The following is an 11593-nucleotide window of genomic DNA, read 5'->3' on the forward strand; positions in this document are numbered from 1 at the left end:
GTTCCGCTTTTAAGTGTTCTTTAATCATGAGCACGGGGTATTTTGTACAATTTTTTAGATGTGACACATGGCGAAATGACGCGAAATGGGGAGTCCTACCGGGGCTCACATGGCAGCAGATGTACAACGGCTACGGCCTCTGCTCGGACCACTTGAAAGGAAGGGGCTACGCCGACTGCTGTAGTGGAAGAGTGGTCCCTGATCGATCAAGGTAAGAAAAAGAAGTTACTATTGTTTGCGAATCTGTACTTCTTTGGTTAATTATTTTCGTACAGAAACCACTTGACAGGGAACGGCGCAAGGGCCAAGGGCACGGAGAGCGCTGTCTTTTCCTCGTCGTCTGCTAGGGCGCCGGGTGCCCTGTGACGTTACGAAGCGAAATTTGCTCCGCATGCGCCAAGAAACCGCGCACTTGTCAGTTTCTCGTTATCGCTTGCTCGTCTGTGGGGCGCGATGTTCCCAATAATAGGCTAAACTAAGAAGCCGAACATTTTTCGCTGAGAATGAGCGTATTCACTTTCGTAAAATGTTGCGCCTCGGTCGGCACTACAGCATACGACACGGCAAAAGCCAGTTCTTGCCCCTCGCTGCCGCCTTTAAGCCTCTTGCCGCTTTGTAGCATAAATTCTTCCGGATAAAAAATATAACTGTTCAGTTGCCCAGCAGCTTTAAAGTATGGGCAGCTTTGCTCTTATCGGTATGTTGATGAGAAATCAAGCCAAAATAAATAAAACACTTATTATTTAATCCTTGACAAGATGGATCAAAACTTGAATCGATCAAGAAAACTAACTCTAAAGCTGATGCCTAGTATTCTCAGCGAACTATTGAGAAACCAGCAATGCTTAACATGTTACATGAATATATAGGAGCACTGAAACTTGGAGCATAATGATCATCATCATCAGCAGCCTATTTTTATGTCCAGTGCAGGACGAAGGCCTCTACCTGCGATCTCCAATTACCCCTGTCCTGCGCCAACCAATTCCAACTAGCACCCGCAAATTCCCTAATTTCGTCTGCGCCACCTATAATTTTTTGCCTTCCTGTACTGCGCTTGGTACCCATTAGGTAGCCTTAATGGTCCAACGGTTATTTAACCGGCGCACTAAATGGCCTGCTGAGCGCCATTTTTTTTCTCCTAATGTCAATTAAAATATAGGCTATAACCGTTTGCTCTCTGATCCAAACCTTTCTCTTTCTCTCCCTCAAGGTTATGCTTAGCATTATTCGTTCCATCGCTCTTTGTGTGGTCCTTAACTTGTTCTCAAGCTTCTTTGTCAGTCTCCAAGTCTCTGCCCCATATGTCAGCACCGGTAAAATGCAATGATTGTATACTTTCCTTTTCAATGATAACGGTAAGTTCCCAGTCAGGAGCTCGCGATGTCTGCCGTATGCGATCCAACCCATTCTTATTCTTCTGTAAATTTCCTTCTCATGGTCAGGGTTCCCTGTGTTTAGTTGACCTAGGTAAACGTACTACTTCAAGAGGCTGACTCGCGATATTGAACTCTTGATCCCTGTCGGGTTATTTATCATTATGTTTGTCTTCTGAAAGTTAATCTTCAACCCCACTCTTACACACTCCCTGTTAAGGTCCTCAATCATTTGTTGTAACTCGTCCACAGCGTTTCTGAATAGAACAATGTCATCGGCAAACCGAAGGTTGTTGAGGTATTCGCCGTCTATCTTTACTCCTAAGCCTTCCCAGTTTAATAGCTTGAATACTTCTAAGCACGCAGTGAACAGCATTGGAGAGATTGTGTCTCCTTGTCTGACCGCTTTCTTTATAGGTATCGTCCTAGTTGTGTAGAATTAAGGCGGCTGTGGAATCTCTGTAGATATTTTCCAGGGTATTTACGTAAGCGGTCTGTGCTCCTCGATTACGCAATGCCTCTATCACTGCTGGTATCTCTACTGAAACAAATGCTTTTTCGTAATCCATGAAAGCCATATGGAGAGGTTTATTGTACTCTGCGGATTTCTCGATAACCTGATAATTGACATGGATATAATCCATCGTAGAGTATTCCTACCTGAAGCCAGCCTGTTCCTTGGAACATTCCTTGAAACTTAGAACTTTGCTTATTAAATTTGGGGGGCAGATTTCTACTTGAAATCCTGCAGCCAAATGTAATCAGAACTAACATGCATAGATAAAAATAACCATAAATTTAACAAAACCAGTTCCGTTATATTTAGAAATTTCATAATGAACGTCCTTTTCATGTCGTGTTTCCGTAAACGTGAAGCAACGTCATATGACACATGTGTTGCCAATGGAATTCTCTTTAGAGTATATGACTCTCAAGCACGCAGGACAGGGCGCTCCGCCTGTCCTGTGTGCATGTGTGTAGTGTTCCTTGACAGAACGCGCAACGTCGGCGAAAATTTGCCAACTAGCCTGACAGGATGTCCTGATGATGCATCCGTCTTTACATGCTCTACAGTGCGGCAGCGAGGCCAAAAGCGGGAAATATGCTCCCCAGACACCGCAGGGGTCATCAACCGACTTAGAGGTGAAACACAAAGGTATCGTAAGTCAGCGAAGTTAGAGCTGCCGAATGATTAACGAGGGAAGCACTAGAGAAGTTGATGTATTATGTGGGCCCATAGTTCTACGAACTCTCACAATGCCCGATGACGCTCCATTATCGCAAGAGGAATGAAATGACATGGATAAATTTTTTTCCGGAGCACGTCGGTGCGGTAGCGCACTTTTGCGGTGTGCCCACTGGACTGAGAGACAACAGAATCATTCCAAATTTTAAGAAACATCTGCAACATGCTTGCGAGGAATTTCGTATAGATACCTTGATCGCGCTGTTAGAGATCTGAGTAAATCTCTAGTGGTCCTACACGTTTTATTGCGGAACAAACTCACAAATGAAAAAGAAATTAGAGACATCTTCAATATAGTTTGCCGGATATTTATCGGCACATTAGCGCAAGGAGAGCTGTGCAGAAAATTGACTAGATATAGCATGTTGTGTGGGCTATTTATTTATTTATTTATTTATTTATTTATTTATTTATTTCGGATACTTTCCTGGCCCGAAGGCATTACAGAAAGGAGTGGTAAGTGAAAAAAAAGTACATAGTTATACAATAATAGCTATTACAAAATGGCAGAACATACAGCAGTCTTGAAATTGCCAACGTCAGAAATGGCAGCGATGGAGGGAGGAAGGTCGTTCCAGTCGGCGCTGGTTTTAGGAATAAAAGAACCATGACACATCTTTGTTCTAAAATATGGAATACCAACTTTAAACATGTGATCGAAACGGGATGAAATGTATGAAGGGCGAGTAATAAGATCATCCTTTAATAGTGGGTTGTGGTGATACAGCCTGTGGAAAAGACACAGTCTAAAACATTTAAGGCGCAATCAAAGCTCCGGTAATAAGTGTGTTTTTTATGGAAGTAATGCTGGCGTAACGGGAATAGTTAGATAAGATGAAACGTGCTGCGCGATTCTGGATAGCAAGTATGCCCGTTGTATGGAACAAAAAAAAGAAATTTTTTTACTGGTATGCGAAAAATGTGGATCTCCTGCTCTTGATAATCTTATTATCATTCACAACTCACTTTTGCGACCGAAATTGCTTTGATAGAGTTGTGTTCTGCACAGCAAGTAAACATGGTCTCTGCAGTAGTTTTGTGTCTATGAGAAATTGTAGGAAGCTACCTTAGCTATGTATGATTGTAGTACAGAATGCGCCCATTTGTACTGACTAATGAGATATTCCGCTCTACATTACTGTATTGCGTATTGAATGCCTTGCTGTGTGATAGGTTGATAATAAAAGCAGTGAGTAAACCACATTTTACTGTCTATTTCTGTTTTGCCGAAACAAAACAATCGCGTGGCATGGCATGCAGGCCCGCTTAACTTGAATAGAAAAAGATAAGTTTTAATACAGATGCGTTGCACATATGTTGTGAGTAAGAAAATAAAACTAGAAGCCAAAGGGTGTTGAAAACAATACCTGAAAGAGGAAAATATTAAAGAAGAATAATGCAAGCGGTGTTGGTTTCCGTTGGCCCCTGCAGCGAAAGTCGTGTGTTCGTTGAGCGCATAGCAGACGACAAGCGGGTTGGCGTTTCCCCATCGTCTATCAACAAAGCCGTTGCCATAAAAGCAGGGTTTATTTTTCTTTGTTTTTTTTCTCTGAGCTTGTCCTGCCAAGAACCAGGGGAGAAATTGGCGGTCGTGACGCAATTACCGTTTACCTGGGGAATTTACCAGCTGACCTAGCCATGGTACTAGCAGACCTGCGTGCCCGAGGTTATTCGAGTACAAGTCATAATGGTAGACAGACGTGTGCTGACTGCTTGGTCACCAATGGAAGTGCATGCTGTTAGCCGGTAAGAAAGGGCACCTGTTCCCTGCATCGAAAGGCGCAGTCTGGGGAAGTCACTTCCAGAACAATGCTGAGGTGGAGCAGTCCGTGCGACAATTCCTTCCATCGCAAGACACTGATTTTTACCAGAGAAGTTATTTTAAACTGATTGCAAACTACGAGAAATGTTTTAATTTCGGGGATGCTTATGTGGAGAAGTAGTGCAAGGGGTATAGTTCTATATGCCACGGTGTATTCTTATTTTTTTTTTCCACAGAGGTTTTCGGGTGAAAATAAATGATTTTCAGAACGTCCCTCGTACGAACGACAGCGTTCCTCGCACTATGCCAGGACAGCCTGCTGGGCCACAATGCAGGAATGGCGTCCGCTGCTACAGTTACGTGAAATCTCGGAAAACTGAAAGCATCTTCAAAGCGAATCACTTAAGAACAGTTGTAGGAAAAAGCGTCCCCGGAAGATGCGTCCCCGGAATATGAATACCCGGAAGATAAGTCGCCGGTATACACATCACCCCAGTAATCGCTAACGAGGAAAAAAAGTCCCCAAGTCAGCGATTAACCTAAGGAGCGAATTCTGTGCGAACTCACTTGACAAATAACTGCACTCCTCATTGTGCACTTAGCTTAGGCTTTCGGGGTTTAACGTCCCAACGTGACTCAGGCTATGAAGGGCGCCGTAATGGAAGACTGCAGATAATTTTTAGCCACCTTGGGTTGTTTAACATGCATCTCACATCGGACAGTACATGGGCCTATCAATGGACACTTTCGTGGCTTCGAGAATAAATGTAAGCATGAAATATCTTGCAGTACTAGGGGACATCACAGTCACGTAGCGCTGCTTATGTCAGGTAAAAGCACGCCATGAAGCACTGCTTCCGGTGTCTCGGTTGAAGGGCAGAACTACCCAGAGACGCACTTGCCTTGAGCCACTCTTTTAGCGGCGCCTTATTTTTGTTTATGGGCAGCCCGCATCTGTCTGTTGCGTGACAGCTAGATGACATTGTAAGTGACATACGCTATGTATCTGACATTGTATCCGACGTGAAACACATAAAGATATGGTCCAAGGTTGGGCAAGTTGGTTTGTCATTATTGCGCCACGCCTATGTTGTCAGCTTGTCCTCGTCTTTTGCGCAGCGGAAATAATATATAGATACACTTCTTGCACATTTGCTTTCTGCAAACTGCAATATTTGCGGGAATTTTCAATATATATTTTTTGCAATGAGAAATAAAAAATGGGGGATTGAAGGTTACAGCAACATTTCAGGGCACCCATCTGTGGGCGTTTTTTCCTACATCGGAAATGCGGACAATTTTTCGGGGGACATTTCTTCCAAAATATTTTTTCAGTGGAAATACTTTCCGGGGACATTATTTGCGGGGAATCTTTTCCGGGAACGTTTTTTTACCAAACCCCTTAAGAAAAAGTCGTGTGCAAATCCTCGCCCCACCGAGGGCTCTCTCTGGACAACAGAAGCTGATCTCGAAGGCCATGTTTTCGTTGACTGCACGCGCCGGAAGCAATTGCAGAGCCCGGAAAAGCGTTCGTAATAGGGGCCATGTTCTGTACAATATATATATATATATATATATATATATATATATATATATATATATATATATATATCGCTCTAAGAGAGGGAGAGCAAGCGTAAAAGCAGGTAGGTTAACCGGAGGCGAGCTTCCGGTTTGCTACCCTGCACTGGGACTGAGGATCCAAAAGCGTCACCGTGGTCCGAACGTATCTTCCGCTACCGCATAAACTCGCTCGATTGATACGATGACGGGCACACGCTCTTCAAAGCTTGTCTGCGTCATTTCTCTGCTTATGGGGTAATTACATTTTAATCCGCTTTTACAGAAGTGTTCAACCGTGGAAACTGCGAAACTTTCGCCATTCAAGCTGTTTAAAACATATGTAGGAAGGGAGAGTAAAGTCATTGCTAATTAGTTTTGCCGCTGGTATAGTCTTTGCACAAGTGCGGGAAGGATATATTGTGACGGCAATATTTTCGACCACATACTAGCAGAATGAAGCATTGTTCTCATTCAACATAGCTGCCACTTGACCATATCCAGACCCGAACTGCCCACCCCTCTACTCTCCGAGACTTCGGTGGTGGTAAGGGCTGTTGAACAGCAACAATACATTACTTCTTTGTGTTCAGATGTGGGCTGGGGATGCGCTGTGACGAATGGAATTTTTCTTAGTAATTCTCCGAAAGCCATTACGCTCCCCTTCTGCCGTTGTTGTCAAAGGAGACCGCGTACGAAGCAGAGACATGTTCTGTGGACTTATTAGTCAGCAAACTTATTAGTTTTAACAAACAGATTTTCCTCGATATGTGGCACACTGAAAAGGGAAATGCGATGGAGAAGAAACGTTTTTCAACCCTCGACGAGAGAAACCACGTAGCTGCAGCAAGAAAGCGTTTTCAAGGGCTTTCTAACCTCGCGGTCAGACGCGGTGTTGGCAGATTGCTAAGTTCGCGAGCTAGCGCATGACTAATCCGACGTGGAGCAGAATTACCTCAGGAACAAGAAAACATAAAGAGCCCCATAATGGTCAATAAGAAGTATTAGGCGTAATAATAATACTAAATCGACTGTGCTCTAAGCCGTTCTTTCTACGCAATAGCTGAGGAGAGAAATATTGAATAAGCCAAAAGGATTCCTGTAAGACTAAGAGAAGGCGGGTGAAACACTGACACATGAAAGGGATAATCAAAAGTGTAATGGTGCTCGCATTTGTGGCTATGTTATATGCTGTGTTTATTATTACAGCGCAATAGCTGTGGTGCGCAATACTAATCTAGAAATAATAAGTCTGAAGCACTTTCATGAGGAAACGTGCGCACTCGTTATTTATGGGAGCATGCAGCGCGAGAACCACCGGACAGAGGCGAAGACCTCGCTACAGAAAAAGAAAGGAAGGAGCACCTCGTGTGACATGCCGTATAAATGGCGACACGGCCTGTTGGATCGCGTTCGACTTGCACGGTGATGCGAGAAAATGCGACCGCCAATAGGCAATAGAAAATCAAGAATTCTCGGTGCACAAGGCTGGTGTTTACCCATTGAAAACTGCTTACTTTTTTTTTTCACTTGACCACTGTAAGTAAACATGTCGCTAACGTGCCTATCGTGTTTCCTTCGAAAGTCAGCTTGCATATTACTGCCCTCCAGGCTCCAGGACGTCAGCCAAACGTGAGTGAGAGCAGCGACGTGTGTCGTCACGTGTCCGATGCTTGCCCTCACGAAACGTCGTTCCTGAATAAACGTAGGCAACGCGTTGTCGCGTTCATTTACGCAGGAAACTGGGGGTACCTCTGGGAGGCGTCCTCAGCTGTACGTTGTTTATTGTGAAGATGAACACGCTCCGTTATTCCCTACCTCCAGCTGTATTCTATTACTTTTACGTAGTGACTGGCAGATAGGTCTTAAATCCTGCAGCCTTGAAGTCTGCGAGAGGCAAGTTCAGATTGGGATGAACAAAGTATACGAATGGGCAGAGGAAAATGGGTTCAAGTGCAATCCATGTGAAAGAACCTGTAATTTTTTTTCAGAAAAGAGAGGACTGCTCCCTGATCTTACTATGGAACTACAAGGACAGCACATTCCTGTGAACAAAGAACATAACTTCTTGGGCGTAATACTTGTTTCGAAGCTAAGCTTCATCCCCCACATAATATACGTCAAGGCGAAGTGCCTGAATGCTATGAACATACTGAAAATTGCACATAGATTGGGGCAGTGACAGAAGATGCGCAATAAATCCCTATAAAAATCTTATACGATCGAGTTTAGACTGCGGAGCGGTGGTGTATCAGTCTGCTACACCGGGTGCCTATAACATGCTTGACTCTGTTGATCATTTAGGCATACGAATGTCCACAGGAGCTTTCAGAACTAGCTCGGTGCAAAGTCTCCATGTACAATACAAAGAGTGGTCGCTGCATCTGCAAAGACCGTTGTCCAGTTCCTGTATTGTCTGAAAACACATTAAACCTGTCAACATCCTTGTAACCAAACAGGAAACGATATGACTTGTGCTACACTTTTGCCTAATCGTGCAACGGTGACAGAACCCTTTTTACTGCGTGCAATGAACCTCATCAAAGAAATGGAAGTTCTTGAAAACCCTCTCATGGCTCCAGCCACACAGAAAACGTCTACGAAACAGACATACAAATCGCACTTCCTATAGCTCTTCAGTACGAGTACTCGTGCACTGAAGTTTACAGTGAAGCTTCAGAGTCGCACGCCAGCGTTTCTTACGCAGCCGTCGTGCCATCCTTCTCGGAATCCGGCTGGTTGCACCCGGATAAAAGCATACTTACGGCGGAAGCATACGCACGATTGTTGGCTGTAAGTTACTTCAAGGAAATAAAACTACAAAGGCAATAATATATAGAGATTCATTAGGCATCGCCAAAGCCATTATATCGCTACAAAAAGAACAAAAGCCCTGCCTTCACTGATTTTCATACAGTCCTCTGCGCTTTGTATGCATCTCATCAACATATAATATGCTGGGTACTTGGCCACAGAGGCATGACGGCAATATCCGTGTACTTGCCGACCATATAACCGCATTAGTGACAACAACAAGTATTTCTTGCATAAAATCTTTCTTACGTATATATATATATATATATATATATATATATATATATATATATATATATAACAAGAGGGAGAGAGATATATACACATTTATTATGATATCAAAGCTGAGAGGTCCGTCTGAATCAATGTTCTGGCCATTGGAAGAACGGGGAAGGGTGCAGACAGAAAGAATAGAGACGCTGATTATGAGGATAAAGATGGTCGTGAAAATCTTGCACGTTCAATGACTCTTCAAAGTCTTTTGTCCAGTGCGCTCTCATACAAAAATTTGTTCAGAGCCTTAAAATTATCAGGCTGATGACGAGAATCAGGAGAAGGTCACAATAGAATCTTTTCAGTTAATGGTCCAACGACTAATTTTGACAAGATGTCTCTCAGCGATTTTCTCTGTACATCAAATCGCGGGCACTAAGGGGCCATTGGCAACGCATGTGGGGCAGCAAAACGTTTCATAAACGTCACGTTATTCAGCAAACGTAGGAAATTTACCACCATCAACCAAAATACAATAAACTGAGGTTATTCTCTGCCTTCTTAGGATAGGCCACATGTATGACACTCACTGACACCCATCGGCCTTTGATGATCTTCCTGTATGCCATAAAAATATGACGATACATTAACGGTCCTTCCTTTCTTTTTAGATTGTTGCTAAGTAGAAGCTCAAATAAAAAAAGTACTTTTCCGCGGCAAACGGACAACACAGTCCCCTCCAGCCGGCCATGTTTTTCGGCGTTAAACCAACATTTGACAGTCCCCGCAGGGGCGTCTGCGTCAGCAGGCGTTTGGTGTGTTGCGACACCACGTACTCGAGCACACAAGGGTTGGACTCTCCCGCGTGTAGCCGTGCGCGGCTTTGCCGTGTCCGGGGAAAGGGGGATCCTGGATGTTGAGCCGATGCTGGGTGTTCGGACCTTTAAGGCCCCCCGGCGGAGGCAACACACCTCTTTGGCCTCTGCTTCACGTAGACGGCACCCCCGGACTGACCCACCCGGGGAACATCGGCAGTCGCCTTTTCCTGTCCTCCTCTCCAATCTTCGTCTTTCTCTCTCGCCTTTTTCATATTTCCTGTCCTCTCATCACTTCTCCTCACTTCCTAGTTTCCCGGCGGCAAGGGTTAACCTTGTGTAGCTAGCCAGCCTTGGTTATGCTGTATTTGGTTAAAGCAGCGATGTACGGCTGGCGTTGGCAGGGTTTCTCTAGCAGGAACTCCTGTCACGTCCCCCTGTTGGGCTCCATGGTGGATGGTCGGCATCGCGGCCGAAAACCCTACTGCACTTATGGAAAACGCTTTTCCTAAACTCCCTGATTGCCCTCACAAACGAGGGCGCACCGAAGATCTCTTTCAGTTTTTCGGACAAGTCCAGAACTTTCCTAGATATCATGTGATTCACTCAGAAAAGCCAGACAAACTAGTACGTAACATTTCACCGTTCCTTGTTTCGAAGTCCTTAACCTGAAGTTTTGGAACCGGATATAAGGCGTCGAGAATGACAAGTGGTGATCTTCTCTTGGAGCTCCACGATAAGAAGCAGTACGAGAAACTGCCGAAACTTGTCTCATTTGGGGAGACCCAAATAACAGTAACTCCGCACCGTACCATGAACACTACCCGCGGCGTTGTCTCGGACGATGACATGCTAGAGCTCACTGAAGCGGAACTCTTGGAGGGCTTCAGTGAACAGAATGTCATAAATGTTAAGCGAATTAAGATGAGGCGAGATGGTAAAGAGATCAAGACTAAACACCTGATACTCACTTTCGGTTCAAGTGTCCTCCCCGAGTCCATCGAGGCCGGTTATATCAAACTTCGTGTTAGGCCATACGTGCCCAATCCTCTTATATGCTTTAAGTGCCAAAGGTTCGGCCACAGCTCACAGAAGTGTCGAGGCCGGCTGACATGTGCCAAGTGCAGTGACAATGAACATTCCTCCGAAACATGCCAGAACACACCACATTGTGTCAACTGTGATGGCGAGCATGCCGCATACTCGCGGTCCTGCCCGTCCTGGAAAAGAGAGAAGGAGATTGTGACAATCAAAGTCAAAGAAAACATATCTCTCAAAGAGGCACGTAGGCGGGTGTCATACCTGTCTAAGAGGAGCTTTACCGATGTGGCGCGTAAGGGGGCAGCGTCACAACGGCCTCCGGCGGCTGTCCGACCCACAGGCAGTGAGTCGGCAGTTACGCCATCTGCCCCCGCGGCGGTTGCAGCTAGCGCTGCTCCGTCAACCGAGGAGAAGGGGCCATCGACCCCTAAGGTGGGCGCCGCCGAGGCTGCCTCAACCTCCCAGGTCCCTTCCAGTGCTGGCAACGGCCGGCGCAGTCAAATCCCCCAGGGAGCCCCATCGACCTCCGGGCTGGTGGACTCAGGGGTCTTGCCCTTCAAGGCGGGACCTTCCCTGGTAACTTGTCGCTCACAAGAGCACGTGTCCGGCGCCTCACAAGAGCCAATGGACACTACACCTATCCCCACGGCGCGCCAAGCGCCTAAGGAGCGGCGAGGCTCCCTCGAACGCTCCAGAAAAGGCAGAACTCCCGTTACAGGGCCTCGAAAGAGCTCTGTAACATAAGGCATCACCTCCGTTTCCGTAA

The sequence above is a fragment of the Dermacentor variabilis genome, chromosome 9, assembly GCF_050947875.1.
Source record: "Dermacentor variabilis isolate Ectoservices chromosome 9, ASM5094787v1, whole genome shotgun sequence".
NCBI classification, from domain to species: Eukaryota; Metazoa; Arthropoda; class Arachnida; order Ixodida; family Ixodidae; genus Dermacentor; species Dermacentor variabilis.